General features: G+C 53.0%; 1 protein-coding gene across 4 annotated transcripts in view; it reads left to right on the forward strand.

The window, feature by feature from the left end:
- The first annotated feature begins 2,339 nt into the window (after positions 1 to 2,339).
- Positions 2,340 to 16,182, forward strand: part of PSD4 (pleckstrin and Sec7 domain containing 4) — a 37,666-nt gene continuing 23,823 nt past the window's right edge. For 3 of the 4 annotated variants that reach the window (XM_067704414.1, XM_067704416.1, XM_067704417.1), the window contains exon 1: positions 2,340 to 2,483. The gene's annotated coding sequence lies outside the window, so the exon portion shown is untranslated. Of the gene's footprint in view, positions 2,484 to 12,322; positions 12,435 to 16,182 lie in introns of those variants that run through there. The other variant, XM_067704415.1, reaches the window with a different exon arrangement.

The raw sequence follows: 16,182 nt of genomic DNA on the forward strand, positions 1-16,182 counted from the left end.
TGTTATTCATAACAGGCAGCTTTCAACAACACCTGAGTTTATGCTAATGAGGTGACTTTTGGAAAGGTCCTACAGATGGGGGCTGGTTGCCAGGGGAACCAGTCATGTGATTAGACGTTTGGAACTTTCAGTCCTACCCCTTGACCTCCAGGGAGTGGAGAAGTGCTAGAGACTGAATTCAGTCACCAGTGGTCAATGATTTAATCAATCATATGCCTACGTAATGGAACCTCCATAAAAACCCTAAACAACTGGTTTTGAAGAGTTTCTGGGTTGGTGAATACGTCCATGTGCCAGGAGGGTGGTGTGGCTGGAGATGGTATAGAAACTCTGCACTCTCTTTTTGTCCTATGTATTCATTGCATTTGGTTGCTCCTGAGTTATATCCTTTATAATAAGCTGGTAATAGTAAGTAATGTGATTCCTGAGTTCTGTGGGCCATTCTAGCAATTAACAAACCTGAGGAGGGGATCCTGGGAGTCCTCAATTTATAGCCAGTGGGTCAGAAGTACAGGTGACAACCTGGGACTTGCAATGGGGGGCAATCTTGTGAGACTGAGGCTTTAACCTGTGGGGTCTGCACTAACTCTGGGTAGTGTCATAATTAAATTGTAGGACACTCTGTTGGTCTGAAGAGTTGGAGAACTGATTAATGTGAGGGGAAAACCCACATGTTTGATGTCAGAAGTACTGAGAGTGTAGAGGAAAACAGTTTTCCTTTAGTGGGTATATTTTAATTGACTGGGTTTTTTTCCCCCTTTTGACCACAGTTCACATTTTCTGTTCACAATGTCTGCTATTTTGTTGTTATTGTATGGTAGGCATTGTGAATGATGCATTGTAGATGCCCTGGATTCTTTTATTTTCCTCTGAAGAGTGTCAACTTTTGTTCTAGCAGGAAGTTAAATTATTGGAAATGCAGTTGGTTTTGCGGGGGCTTGGTTTTAGATTTCTCTTGGCTTGCCCCTAATCCTGGGGTAGATCCCTTAATCCTGGAATGCAGTCTTTACCCCTTAAGTGTGGTCATTCTGAGGTGTCAATGGACAGTCCAAAGTGCTTGCCAACCCCCTCTAAGGTAGCAGGACTTGACTCCACATTCCCCAGCAGCAGGCAGCTAACTGCTCAAATCTCTGCTCAGCTATACTTTTCCTTTGGGTCATGTGCATCCTTGCCTCATGCGTGTTCATTCAGGAGTCAGCCACGGATTTGAGGGAAGTTTGCAGGCAGACGTTGGACCTCTTCCCTTTGTGGTTCCCTCCTCTCCAGGATTCTTCCCCTCAGGGAGTGACCCCTCACCTCCCAGCCCCCATCTATCTACATCACATCACTGCTTATCTCTCCTGCTAGGCTGCAAACTTTTGGAGTATTTGGTTCAGTTTTCTATCCCATAGTGCCTAGTCAGTGTCTGACATACATACAGTAGGTGCACAATAAATGTCTGTAGCGTTAACAAGTGAATTACTAATAAGTTGTAGGATCGCTGATCCTACAGTGATGACGGTCTATGTGGCCTTGGTCAGGTTGTTTCCCCTCTCTGTGCCTCAGTTTCCTCATTGTATGGAAAGCTGCCTACCTTGTACGGTGGTTGTGAGGATTAAGTATTAAGACAGGTAGAGAGCTAGTGCCTGGCGCATCAATAACACTCATAAATTATTAGCTGCTGTTGTTGCTTGAGGACCTTCAGCATCCCATAGAGACGGACTTCTCCACGTTGTCAATCTCTATGGAAGCTGAAATATCACTGGCTATACTGGAAAAATGGAATCAGCTTCTAGTTTCACATATGGTGTCTTATATAGTTACAGAAATGGAAACCAGAGAGTGGCATCAAGTGGAACATTAAAAAACAAGAGCTTCTTGCCAATATCACTACGTCTGAGGACATGTTTGCTAACAAATGGAACAAATGGAAGTTTCAAGACACAACTATTTGCTTCCAAGCCACCGATCCCCAAACCAGCTAGCGAAAGTTCACCAGTTGTCTGTAAGTCAACAGTTACAGACAGCTGAAATTCTGAGCTGAGATAATGCAGTTTTTTCTGGCGCCCACGAAAGAACTGGCACAGAATGGGCTTGGAGGGACTCGGATTTTGACCCGGCTCGGGGCGTGCACCCGTCTGGGGCTGGTCTGGGCTTCCGGCTGGTTTCCGAGCTGGAGGAAGACACCGGACAGAGGGCTCGGGGCGCCGGCGGCCCAACGGGGACAGCGCAGGTCGTGCAGGAGGCGCCCGCCCGCCGCCGTCAGACCAGTCGGACGGCTTCGCCCGCCCCGCCCCGCGCCGCCGGCCCGGCCACCGCCCTCCGTCTCCCCGCCGGAAACCCAGTGCCTCGCGCGAGCCGCGCGCCGGAGCTGGACCGGCCTGGTCCCCCGCGCAGCCGCCGCCCCGCGTTCCCCGCCGTCCCCGGCCCGCGCCTGGGCTCCGGGCCATGGGGCGCCCGGGCGGGCGGGCGGGCGGCCGGAGCAGGAGCCCAGCGGGACACTGGTAAGGGCAGGTGGGGCCCCGCGCCGGCCTCGCTGCGGAGAGTGTGCCGCGCACTGGGGGCGCCGCCGAGCGAGGGAGCATCTGCGCAGCCGGGGAGAGCGGGAAGAGGCTCCGAGGGGCGAGAGGCGAGTAGGGCTGGTGGGGTCCTCAGCGTTCAACCTCATCAGGGGGCAGGGCCGCCGACAGCAGGGGGATGCTCCCTGAGAGAGTCAAACTGCCCGGCCTGGGGTGCGGTGGCTCCACAGGCTCTTCCAGCCGGGCGGGGTGCACCTGGTTGCAGGAGGCTCCCTTAAAACCATCCAGCATCAGACCTGGGCGACACCGAGGGCCTAACTCCTTATCTCCCGTTGGCCTCCGTGGCCCCTAGGCCGGTGACCCGGCGGGGCCCTCCTCCCTGCTCCCTGCTTGCTGGGAGCCTGGCCAGTCTGGCAGGCTGCCCCCGCCAGGAGCGCAATGGGATGGAGGAGAGCCCAGCTCTTCCCCACTCCCTTGGATGCTGGCGGCTCTCCTTGGCCCTTCTCCTTGGCCCTCCTGGGTGTGTCTGGTCAGAAAACACCAGAGGTTCCTAAGAAGGTAAACAGTGTCTCTGCCCAGCAGACAAACTCACTTTCCCCTCTAGGGTTCTTTCTGGCTCTAGGATTGAGTTTAGCTTCTTTCAGTAAAACAGTGGAGCCAGGGCTGTGAGTTCCTTGCAGGTGCTTTTTTCCCACTTTGCCAAGTGTGCTGACCCAGGCCCTTGGGTCCATGGCCTGCATGTCTAGGTCAGGTGGGCAGCATCAACGTGAAGGCCAGGGCAGCTGAAGGCTCCACCTGCCCCTGACCTCATTAACCCAGTCCTTCCCCTGGCCCAGAGCTGATTGGATGTAATTAGCAACTAATTGGATGTCTCGAGCCCCTCTACATAAGAAACGTCAAGGTCAGGTTTAGACAGCAGATAGTACCGAGTGATTCATTTCTTTCTTCCTTTATGTGAGGGTTCTGAAGAAGGGTCATTCATTCATTCGTTCATTCATCCATTCATTCAACATATATTTACTGAGTGCCAACCACTCGTCAGGCATGAAGGCAGTGGGAATACAGCTGCTCTCGTTTATATGAATTGCAGGAGAGAGAAAATAAGTAAGGAGATGAATCACATTAGTTCAGAGAGTGATTAAATGCTGTAAAACAAAACAAAACGAAACAAAACAGGTTGATGATGGGCATGACCGTGAAACAGATCAGAGAACTCGGCCCTGAGCTAGAAAAGGTAGCAAGCAGGCTTTCTAAATAAGGTAGGAAAATGGTACCATCTTCAGGCCCTCAAATTCTGGGGGCACAGGATAGGATGTCCTCTGTGACCATGAACAGGGACTTATGAGCTGCCTACAAGGGATCAGTGTATAAAGGATGAGAGGTGAGTAGCCCCCCTGTGGAGTCCTGAGAGTGTCCTTCTTGTTGGGAGGCTTAAATCTGAGGTGGATTAAGCTTCCCCAGAAGACATATCCTGTTGACTCGATTATTTGTTCATTCATTCAACAAATACTGAGAGCCTACATGTTAGGCACTCTTCTGGGTGTTAAGGATACATCACTGAACAAGACAGTCTTTCCTCCCTAGAGCTTATTTTCTGGTGGAGAGAAATGGACGGTAACAATAACAGCAATTTTAATGTCATGTCAGATAAATGCTGTGAACAAAAGCAAAGCAGCTTAAGGGGTTAGAAGGTGAGGGGACCTCCTGGGTTCAATAGGGTGGTCAGGACAGGCTGTGCTGAGGAGTTGGATGTAGACAAGACACAGGCATGTGACTAGCTGGGAGAAGAACATTCCAGGCAGAGGGAACGGCAAGTGCAAAGGCCCTGAGACATGAAGGAGGCTGGAGCAGGCTGGGCATTGCTGAACAGGAAGGAGGCCATGGTGGCTCTGAGAGGTGAGCAGGCATCTCTGGGGCTCTCATTAGAGGAGGCAGGGGCGGGGCTCAGCCTGCTGACCGGAGGCATGCAGGAAGGCAGGTGATGCTCTCAACTGCCGCGGCAGGAAGATTTACATGCTCCCAAGAAAACTCAGGGTCAGGCCTGGAGTTTTACACTAGCAGGGAACAGGTGATCACCAGAGATGGAGAGCGTGTCTCTTGGCAGGAGAGGTATCACTGACTTTCCTTATATGCAGCGTCCATCCAACAACATGGGCTAAAGTGGGAGGTACACACCAAGTTTTCCAAATCAGTAAAGACTTGATATGGGGAGAAAAACTGTTGCCTTCTAGGAAAATGCCAATAATCTTCTGTTTTTCAGAAGAACGATCTCATTAGTAGACTTAAAAGGAAAACAGGAGAGGGTATCGGGCATGTACTATATGCCAGGCTCTCTTGAGCACTTCGTGTGCAAACACGAATCATTCTCACAGCACGTCTGTGATGTATGGACCACCCCGTTTCACAGATGAGAAAACTGAGGCCCAGCGAGAATAAGACAGTTGCCCACTTTTACACAGCTAGTAAGTGAAGAATCAGGACTTATAATCGAGTGGTGCAGTTTTAGAGCCAAGTGCTCTGAGAGAGAGAGAGGTTTTGGCTAAAGGGATGTTTGTCTGCAGTAGAAAGGGTCTCCAGGGTGCCTCACAGCAGGGGCTGGTTAGAGAGAAGACAGCAGGACTTATGGGTGCATTCCACTTCTTTTCTGCTTTTTAAGATAATATTTGCATGGGTTAAAAGTTCTTTTAAAAATATTTTGAAAGGTACTACTTGCCTGTGTTAAAAATCTTTTTACAAGTGTTGGTTCAAACAGCCCTTAAGGAACACAGTGAGAAATCGCCTTCCTTCTCCTGTCCTGTGATTCCCTATCTTTTTTAGAGGCAATTGAGAATACTTGCAGACCTATGTTCTATTTGTAAATGAACATATACATATTATACTTTTTCTTTTCTTTCTTTTTTCTTTACGCAAATAATGAGAATATGAATACTCAGGTCTGGGACTTCCCTGATGGTCCAGTGGTTAAGACTCCACGCTTCCATGGCAGGGGACGGGGGTTCGATCCCTGGTCGGGGAAGTTCCGCGTGCCGTGCAGGCGGCCAAAAAAAAAAAAAAAGAATACTCATGTCTGTACCTTGTACCGCGCCCCCCTTCTTTTTTAACTTAATATACTTATTCAGATTCAGGACATATAGATGTGCTTCATCCTTTTAAAAGAAATGTGTAATATCTCACTGAATGGATTTAACATATTTATCTAGCCAGTCCTTTATGGTTTTCTAAATTGTTTTCCCCATTTTCATTTGTTTGTTTGCTGTGACAGACAACTCTGCATTAAGGATACTTGTACCTACATCTTTGCTCACTTCTGTGACTGTTTCAGCAGGCGACATCCATAAATGTGTAATTACTGATTGAAAGGCCCTGTGTATCTTAGATTTCCGTTGATGCCAGCTTGGTGTTATAAACTGTTCTTGCCGATTTGGCAGACCAAAGAAATGGCATCACATGGTCGTTTTAATAGGTGTTTATAGTCAGCGGCGTTGTGAGTCTCCTGTATGTTTTAAACCCTTTGTCTTTCTCTTTCTGTGGACTGTTCATGTCCTTGGCCTGTGACCTAACTTGGATTTTTGTCTTGTTGTTATTATTGAATTATAAGGGATCTTATGATGATTTTCTCTTCATCCCTCAACTCCAGTCCCGCTGACTGCCCTTCACCATCTTCCCTACCTTTGTCCACAGCAGCTACTCTGATATATTTATGATACGTTTATCCTGGGATCTGGACTATTTTAGAGAAATATATGATGCTGATTTATATATGCGTGTATTTTAAACTTACGTACCTTGTACTGTGCTACAAATCATGATCTTACTTTTAAAGCCGGTGCTGTTTTTTAAGAAGATTTATCTAGCTGCTCCCTGGACACTCGGTTTGTTGCTTCTGACCGCTGCACTGCTTTCCGTGGTTGGAATTATGGAATTATCGTAACGGTCGATTCTTACCGGCTTGGTCTAGAAAGCTTGTTTGGAGAAATGGCATGATGGGGGTGAGCCCTGGAGGCTGAAGAGGATTGGATAGGTGGAAAGGGGGATGGGGAAGGGAACAGAGCTGACCAGGAGCACAGCATGAGGACACGACAACGTGTGAAATTTCCAGGAACTATTCCGGGGAGCCCCATAGACTGGGGGTGTGGTTGAGGGTGGCAGTGTGTGGTCCTAGGAGAGGCTGGGGGTCTCAAATGCCCTGTTGGGTTCTCCCTAAAGGCAATGAGGAGAGGTGGGGGTCAGCCAGGAAGGATTTTCAAGGGCAGGAGTGAGCTCCTGGAGGAGAATTGGGACAGACTGTGGACGTGCACCTGAGAGGCAGGAGGTCCCTGGGGCTCTCCGGATAGGTGACGAGCAGAGGGGCTGCCGGGGACGGAGAACCAGCAGGACTGGACGCTGGAGGCATGAAGGGTGCCTGCTAACTTGGGAAATGGGGCACATGCGATGCTGCAGACAGGACCTGGAGCGCAGGGCTGGGCACGGGGCGGGGGTGCGGGGAGGCATGCCCACGGGCACGTGGACAGGTGATCGGGCACCTGTTGATTCTGAAGTCCTGCTCACCTGGCTAAAGGATTTCCGTTGGCATTTAGGACTCCAGGCTGGGGAGGGTTCATGAACCTTCAGCGAGTGGGTAGGAGATGAACGTGTGGGAGTGGGTGAGGTCACGATGGGAGAGCATTAAGTGCAAACTAGGCCCCACTGGAACAAAGCCCCGGGTTGTGGGTGAACAGGCTTGAGAAGTGGATGGACAGGCTGGACCAGCAAGGAGACATGGATGCACTTTCGAACTCTGCCCTTTGCTGGCTCCGCAATCTCAGGGAAGCATCCTCTCGGCCTGGGAACCTGGGCAGGGGTGGGGCGGGGGGTCCTTGTAAACAAGGACGGCCAACGAGGGGTCCTTGCCTTCCTGGCATCTCTCAGTGTGCCCTTGGAGGATGAGTGGAAGGGCTGAGGCGTACAGGAGAGAAGAGGCCTCCGGAAGCACAGGTGTGCGGGCTGTCTCCCTGGGGAGGAGCTCGGGGCCCCAGGGCCGTTCCTGCTGGAAGCTGCTAAGCCAGACTGCCCGCTCTGTCCCTGTGGGCAACTGTTGATAGACATGATCTGTTCCAGCTGGCACAGAGAGGGCACCGGGCAGCCTAGGGCTTTGTTGCTCTGGGCAGGCTTATGTGAGAGCACCCCCAGGGTAACACCAACCTTTTGGGGGTGGGGGGGGCGCCCAGACAAAACCCCCTCTGAGTCTTGTCTCCCTCCTTCGCGATGTCAGCGTATACCTGTTCTCTCTCTTTTTTCATAAAGTTGTTTTTTTAAATTTTTATTTATTTTATTTTTGGCTGTGTTGGGTCTTCGTTGCCCCATGTGGGCTTTCTCTAGTTCCGGTGAGCGGGGGCTACTCTTCCTTGCAGTGCGCGGGCTTCTTATTGCGGTGGCTTCTCTTGTTGCGGAGCACGGGCTCTAGGCGCGCGGGCTTCAGTAGTTGTGGCGCACGGGCTTCGTTGCTCCGCGGCATGTGGGATCTTCCCGGACCAGGGCTCGAACCCGCGTCCCCTGCCTTGGCAGGCGGATTCTTAACCACTGCACAACCAGGGGAGCCCACCTGTTGTCTTTTTTATGCAACACCAGAGCCTTGCTTTTCCTCTGGTTGTGCAACCTGAATTTCCTTTTCGTCAGTCAATGGCTGATGAAGGCTAATTAGCATTATAAGGAAGACCCTCGACACGTCTTCCTCCAAAAGAGTAAGTGCTTGAAAGGCTGGATTCAGCCCACTCATTTACATAGCTTGTCATGATTTTTGACAGAAGAGTTTTCCACCTATACTCTTTTATTTCATATTTTTCCTTGAATACACACAATTTGAAAAACACAACATGAAGTAGGCATTATTTACTTTAGCGAGATCCTTAGCAACACTATCTGTGAAATCGTGGGTTTTTTTAATGCATATTCAAATACATGCTTAGCTATTAAAGATGTTTATTATGTGTACCATATGCCTACTTAGGCAAACACAGATTTAGATTAGTGGATTCGTGGAGGAGATCATCTTCGCTTTGTGGGAGACGGGGAAAAAAACCTTTTCCCCTACCCTCTAAGATTTTGTCCCTGGGACCTGCGAATTAAACTGGCAAAAGATTAACAGTAGAAAAAGGTTCATTGGCCTGCACGTGGGAGCCAGTCAGAGAAGTAGCTGGCTTGTTAAAGTGTTAAAGGCTTATATACCTAAATTAGTAGGGAAGAGGGAGCGCGGAGAAAAAGCCTTCTCTGGGAAGAACAAATAGGTTTCTTTTCCAAAGACAAATGGGTTTTTAGAACAAATGAGAAATGACAAAGTAGTGATAATGTTGGTCTCCACAGGTGTGAGTATTTTTGCAGTCTCCTTGTGGGCCATAAATCTCTCCTAGAGAAGGGGTTCGGGGTAGATTTTATTGAGTTCTCCCTTCTGGGAATAGATCTGCCCTGCAGAAGGAATTTATGGCTGCCTTATTTCTCAGAATTTGCTGCTTTTAGTCAGATAAGGAAAGCTCTGAGAAGGCTTCTTACTGTAACCGTCAAATCTCAAATGTCTTCATCTCAAACTTCATCCCAGTTCTGGGGCTCCGAGTAGATCCCTACACCAACGTCAGAGAGGTCACCCTGCAGGCAGTTGAGCGGTGGTAGCAGTGAGGGGTCAGAAACAACAAATACCCATGCAGACCCTCTTAGGCCCGCCCCCGTCTCACTCTGGTCGTCCACTGGCAACCTGGTGGGTAGGGGGGTTGGCAAAGACCTCCCAGTCTTTAGAGTGAGCAGGGAAATTCAATCATTATTTAATTCAACAAATTTAATTTATTTTTGCTGATGACAAACATCATACTTATTTATTTATTTATTTGTTTTTTGTACATACGTGTTTATTTTAAACAGCAGGTACACACCAAAAACACATAAAGAACTTAACATCATGTCTACTGTTACCACACCCAGATAGCCGCTATCAACCAGTGTTTTGGTATTTCATTGCCTAAATACACACATTTTTTTTTTTGCGGTACGCGGGCCTGTCACTGCTGTGGCCTCTCCCGTTGTGGAGCACAGGCTCCGGACGCGCAGGCTCAGTGGCCATGGCTCACGGGCCCAGCCGCTCCGCGGCATGTGGGATCTTCCCGGACCGGAGCATGAACCCGTGTCCCCTGCATCGGCAGGCGGACTCTCAACCACTGCGCCACCAGGGAAGCCCAATATGCACATTTAAAAAAAATTGAGACCATACTGAATATACAATCAAGTTTCTTACTTAATAATATGCAGTGAGAATCTTTCCACTTCATGAAATACTCTTCAAAAACAAGATAAAGGTTGCTGAGGTTCGCTCGATGGTTCTATCATAATTTATTTATCTGGTTCCTGGTGGATGTTGAGGTTGTGAGCATTTTTGCTTTTATAAGTATCTTAGCGCACATGTATTGCAACAGATGTTTGTAAGCATCTTCTGGGTGCCCAGGGGGCTCAAGGACAGATGTGAATAACTGTAGAGCCCTACTCTCTGCTTACCTAAGAAGGACAGACCTGTGACAAGTGGCTGCAGGGAAAGTGCTAATCTGAAAATACAGGGTGGCTTTGGGAGAGAGCAGCTGGGGCCGGACTTTGGTGCCAAGGAATAAGAAGGCCAGGGAGTGGTGGCCTGGGCACCTGTCCACAGTAACCACAGCAAGGTTACTGTACCCACTGCGGGACTGGGCAGCCGAGTCCAAGAGATAGAAGCTGTCACTCACTTTCGTAATAATCACTTCTGGCCCTTGCCCAGGAAAACAAGGGCAGCCTTGGTGCCCATGTGTGTAGGGCGGTTGGTGATGGTGCTGCCGCTCTCCCGTGATCCCTTTCCTCACTGCCCTGCCTCTGGGACACGTCTCCCTCCCAGTCTAAGACCACAGGTGTTAGGGAGGGGCACCAGTGGCCCCTGCCGTGGGCTCAGTCCCTAGAAGCCCTCACCCTGGCCCTCCCTCCCAGCTGCTGGCCAGTGGGACTGTCACCATCTACTCTGGCAGAGAAATATTTAGGAAGGCAAGTGTCCTCCTGTCTGTCCTCCCTGAGGGCCCGGGCTTGTGGAGGCCTGAGAGCTAAGAGGGAAAAGGGCATTTTCTGGAGGAAGGAGCAGGTGGCTGCCTTACTCCCAGGCCTCCCTAAAGGACAGAACCTCTACAGTGACAAATTCAGGGACATGGGGGCCCGTCGAGATGCTTCTGGCCCCGGCTCTCCCCCGGCCTGGTAGCCGGTACCCCCGGAACGATGGTAGTGAGTTCCATCACCGTTGGAGTTTTCATAAGGTCTGCGTTGTAGAAATGAGCTCAGGCTGGGCCATGAGGAGCCCTGCTCCCTTGGAAAGCAATCCCAACTCCTTCGTATCAGCAGCGTGTAAATGGCGACAGGGTATAGCAGACAGTGCATTTGGTTTGGCAGTCCTGGGTTCAAGTCCAGCCTGAGAGGCTGCTCTGACCCTCGGTCTCCTTATCTGTTCTGTGGCGTGGGGATCGTAACACCCCACCCCCACCCCGGACTCTAGGGTTTGGAGATGCTGTTTGTAAAGGGCCTTGTGAGTGGCAGCCCCTAGGGGCCCTCTGTGTAAGGTAGTGAGAAGCCAGGTGCCCATTCCCTTCCTCTGCTGCCTCCCGCCTCTCACCGCTCTGCCTCTCAGGAGGGCAGGCTGTGTGCTGAAAGCCCCAGAGCTCCTCTCCTGGAAGGTGGGCTCCACTCCACCCTCTGCGCTCTGATGCCACCTCCCCACCTGTGCTGAGCAGCTTCCGCTGCGGGCAAACAGGAAGTCACTCACCTCAAGGGAGGCAGGAAGGCTGCCTGCCCCTGGGCTGTGGTTGGGTCCGGAGGCTGCGTGTCTGCTGGGCCCTGGGGAGGGGGACAGTGGGCGGGGACCCCCAGAAGTGGGAGGGGGCACCAAAGATCAAAGCTCCCCACCAGCAGGGGCTCTGGGCGCCAGAGCTAGTTGCCCTGCGCCTGCCCACACTGAACCACACGCCCTGTGAGCTGGAGGCCCCCCTTGCCTGTGGCCCGCCCCTCCCCCCGCCCCTCCCCCACCCATCCAGTTTTGCTCCTTGCATCTTGGGAAGGAGGTGAAAGTGCTAGGAGACGGAACAGAGCTGGCGGCTGCAGGAGTCTGGGAGTCTCTTCGAGGAGTTTGCTGTAAGCAGGAACCACCCCCCCCGGCCACATCCCAAATGCCCCCAAATGCACACACCAGTCACGTATAAGACCTGCTGCCTGGGAGGAGAGCGGAGAGGCCGACTCCGTTTCCCACGGTGCTGCTCGATGTGATTGAGGGTCAGAAGACAGCAGCTTTGACTCATGCATTCATCAGGTTTGGGAGCAGTTATGAGCCAGGCCCTCTGCTGCACAACCTGGGTAGCGATAGAGGCGAGTGGACCAGTCCTCGCCCTTGAGAAGTTTACAGTCAGGGGAAGGAAGGAGACTCATAAGTACACGGAGGAAGCCGATCGCTGGTGCCCGGGCTGACCGGCAGCGTCTCAGCCCCAGGGAGCCCAGCCTGGGATGGGTTCAGGGCTGGGAGTGGAGGGGGAAGACCCTTGTCCTCGGCTCCTAATCAGTCCTCACCTCATGGTCGCCTGGCTTCTGCCCGCATCGTGCCTCCAGCCCCCACCCCCAGCTTGTCTGTAACCTCCGTGCGCCCTCGTTCGATGGTCACTTTATTCCTCATCTTGCATTACTTTCCAGTAGCGTTCGACACAGCCGACCACTTCCTCCTTCTGAAGTTATCTTTCTCCTCTCTTGTCTTTCTTTGGTGATGACACACCCTCACGCTGTTTCTCTTACCTCCTGACAGCCCCTGCTGTTCTCCTCTGCGGGCTTTTCCTGGGGAGGTTCCGCCAGCCCCCACGTGGACCACCTTCCTGCTGGTCACATAGGAGCTCCTTTCTTCAGCCCAGCCCCTCCAGTCAACTCCAGGTACCAGCTACTCCTGCTTGAGTATCTCACAGATATCTCAAGCCTAATATTTATTTATTTTTGAAATTATATCTTTCTATTTTAACCTTCCAATATATTATTGTTACTGCTTTATACAGTTTTAATGTTTACTGCATCTTTACCACTCTTTGCTCATAATTTCTTCTTACATCTCAGACCCTCCATCTGGGAGAATTTTCTTTCCTCCTAAAGTGTATACTGTAGAGCTTTCTTTAGTTTGAGATCGTACTTTCTTAGATTTTGTGTATCAGAAAATGTCTTTATCTCATCCTTGTTCTTAAAAGATATTTTCATTCTATATGAAATTCTGGGGTGGCAGTTACGTTTCGATCACCGCACTGAATATTTTATCCCACTGTGGCTTCTGTCACTTAAGTTGAGAAATCTGCTATCAGCAGAATTTCAAACCTAATATTTAAAGATGAAACTCTTGGTTTGCTCCCTGAAGCCTCATCTCCCCACATCTTTCCCATTTGAGCAAATACCATTACTACCCATCCAAGTTGCTCAAGCCAGAAATCTAGAAGCTGACCTGGACTTCTCTAGCATCACTTACGTGGCAGATTCTCCCAAGCATCCCCGATATAGATCCCACATCCTCTGTCTCACCTTCTCTGCCGTTTCTGCTGCCCTCCAAACCACTGTCCCACCTCCCCTGGACTGTCACAGAGCCCCTGCCTGGTCTCCCTGCTCTCACTGCGCCCTCCACTGTCTGTTCTCCATGCAGCAGCAGGTGATCTTAAAAATAAATACGCCTGTCACTCCCCTGCTTAGCCCTGGGGACCCCACGGGATCTGGCCCCATCCTCTTCGGCCACCCTCCCCTAGGCCAGCCGCACTGGCCAAGCTGGCTGGCTTTCTGTTCCCTTCACTCCTGGAGACCTTTCCGGTCTCGGGTAAGAAATGAGACATGCAGTTTCATCTGCCGAAAATGCCCACCCTGCACTCTTTACGTGCTGCCTCCTCTTTATGGGAATAAGGTGCCCCCGGTCTCCCTTCGCAGTGAGCTTCCCCACTGCTCACTTTCCTTTCTCCCCGTCCCATCCCCCCGCCAGCATTTATCACAGTTTATAATCACACACCGATTACTTCGTCGCTTGTTTATTTTCTGTCTGTCACTCGATTGGAAGCTCCTGAGGATAGGGGTCCTGTGCTTTATTCCCGGCGGTCAGCAGCTTCTCGCGTTGGGATGGCGTGGGGCCGGCGCTGACTGACCCGTGGCCACGTGCCGGACACCCTGAGGCTGGAGGCCTGAGGGAGGGCTTGCGTTTGGGCCGAGGCGACTTTAGGTTTCTGGTTCGCCTGGCTGGGCGAAGTGTTGTAAAATCCTCCACACAGAAGGGCGAACAGCTGGGGAGGCTACGAACCCGGTTTGCGTTGCGCTGACCCGGAGGTAAACCTGCCGCTAACATTTGCGAGCTCCAGAAAAGGGAGCAGTGGAGGCCCCCCGCCCCAAGACGTGTTCGGACGTGTCAGTGTTATAACACCGCACCTGATGAACTGTTATACAAAGTGTGTCCTCTTTTCCTGCCTGTCACTTTGATGATGACCTGGGGGTCCAGCTCTGAATGAGGGTTCGCAGCCCCTGCTGAATGTGGCGGCAGAGGCCACCCCAAGCCTTTAGCTCCTTCCCTTTCTTTCCCCTGCCCTGGCTTGGTGCCGCACGTGCACGGAGGGCATCGACCCGCCCCCAGGTCCAGGCCCTCTCCACCCCCTCGCTGCCTCTCCCCCTCGCCCCAGGTCTAGGGCCGCACAGAGCAGTGATGTCCCCGGGGAGGAGCAGGAGTAGAGGTTCCACGGGTCCAGGAAGCAGAGAATCTCAGACTTCTGGGTGCCCAGAGAAAGGCCTGGTGGGCACGTCCCTGTGGACTCCTCGCCGTGCGCGTGAGCGTGCTTGTGCGCGTGCGTGTTGGGGGGCGCAGCTGGAGCCACGCCCTGTGCGCTGTGGGCCAGGCCGGCCTGGGTCTGAGGCCCTTGGATTCTGGGCCTTGCAAGTCGAGGAGTCTTCTGGGAGGTTGGATTTATGAGGACTAGAGTTCAGGGAGGGGGCCGGGGTCTTTGGACCCTCAGCAGGGAAGCTGGTGGTCACTGAGACCGGAGAATAGATGGTGCGGAGGGAGGAGAGCACGGTCCGGTGAGCGTGGTTCCCCCAGCCTCCGACTCAGACTCCTGGACCCCTGTGGCCTGTGGCCTGCAGACATACGTGGGGAATTCAGCCGTGGGAGATGGATGACAGTCGGTCCATGCGGTCAGATGCTCTGAGTTCCAACCACAGCTTCGTGATTTCCCAGCTGTGCCACCGTGGGCAGTGGCTTAACCTCTCTGAGCCTGCCTCTGGATCCATGCAATGGATAGAGTAACAGTTCATAATGTAAGTGAGAGGGGGGACTCAGGGGCTATTGGGGAACCCTTTGTCACTGTAGGACAGTTACACCAGGTGCCATTATTACCTACCCAAGACGGCCGTACACAGATTGAGGGAACAAGAAAAGTTACCAGCCCCAGGGCCCTCCCGAGTCCCACCGAGTGCCCTGCCAGGACCCGAGAGCTGGGCAGAGATGAGAACCTGGTGACAGAACGTGGGGGGGAGGGATGGGGCGTGTTCACAGTCCGGGGCGCTGCGCCTTCCTCTTTCTTTCTCCTGGGCCCCTGATTCGGGGCTGCGTGGAGGGTGGGGGACCCCCGGGAGCCGGGGCAGGGGGCTGGGGCCAGAGGCGCCAGGCCTGGGAGCGGGTGCTCTTGTCTCAGGGCAGGAAGTGTGAGGTGCAGCGCAGCTGGGGAGCCCCAGAGGCCTTGGGGCAGCAGGGGGGTGAGTGTGGTGAGGGGAACGGAAGTCGGAAGCTGCAGCTGCCACGTTCCCCATTCACAGGCCAGACGGACGGGGCAGCAGGGCCGCTCCCGGGGAGCCGGGCCCACACACCCCTTCCCGGGTCCTCTGGAGGTGAGCAGGGTGGGCCTGCTTCGGGTGGGGGGCTCGGAGGGCGCCGGGGGGCGGGGATGTGGAGAGTCCCGTGTGGGCCCTGGCGGTGACCGCCGGGGCAGGTGGGCAGGAAGAAGGGCTCCACAGGCCCCTGCGTGTGCACCTGCTGTGCGGCCGACCTTGGGCTGCAGCCCCATCCTTCCCCTTCCTCCTCTCCGTCCACCGACCCCTCCCAGTCTGGCCCTTTCTGGGATTCCTGCTCTGGCTCCCACGTACCCCAGCCTCCCCGGAGCCCCTGGGGGTCTGCAGTCGTGAAGTGGCCAAGGCCCCTCCCTCCTAAAGCTCCCGTGAGCCTCCCCAGGTCCCTGGTGGCTGCTGGGACTGGTACCCAGCAGGGGCTTCTGTGGCCAGAGGGCTTCTGAGCCTTGACCCCTCGACCCTGGAGAGAAGGAAGCCATTCGGGCTGGGGCTTTGGGTGCGGTCATCGTAGGAGCTCAGACTCGGGGCTCCCGCAGGGAGGACGGGTGGAGGGGAGGGGCCCAGCGTGCTGGTTTGCCTGGGCAGTGCTGGTTTAGGCCCGTCGACCTGTTGGGTAACAGGGACCAGCTCACTCTCAAAGGCTTCCCTGTTTGGGACACCGTCGGGCCTTCTAGTTGTAATTGTTCATCTCAGCCACTGCCCCCTTATTCTAGGGCCTGAGATCCTGTGGGTGGAGTCAGTCCTGCGCTAAAAGGCTGGCAAGGGTGACCTGTCATCAGCTGATAATAAGTACCCCAGAGGACCGAGGGGCCTTAGCCAGGAGGCCTGT

Source organism: Pseudorca crassidens, chromosome 14 (genome assembly GCF_039906515.1).
Source record: "Pseudorca crassidens isolate mPseCra1 chromosome 14, mPseCra1.hap1, whole genome shotgun sequence".
NCBI lineage: Eukaryota > Metazoa > Chordata > Mammalia > Artiodactyla > Delphinidae > Pseudorca > Pseudorca crassidens.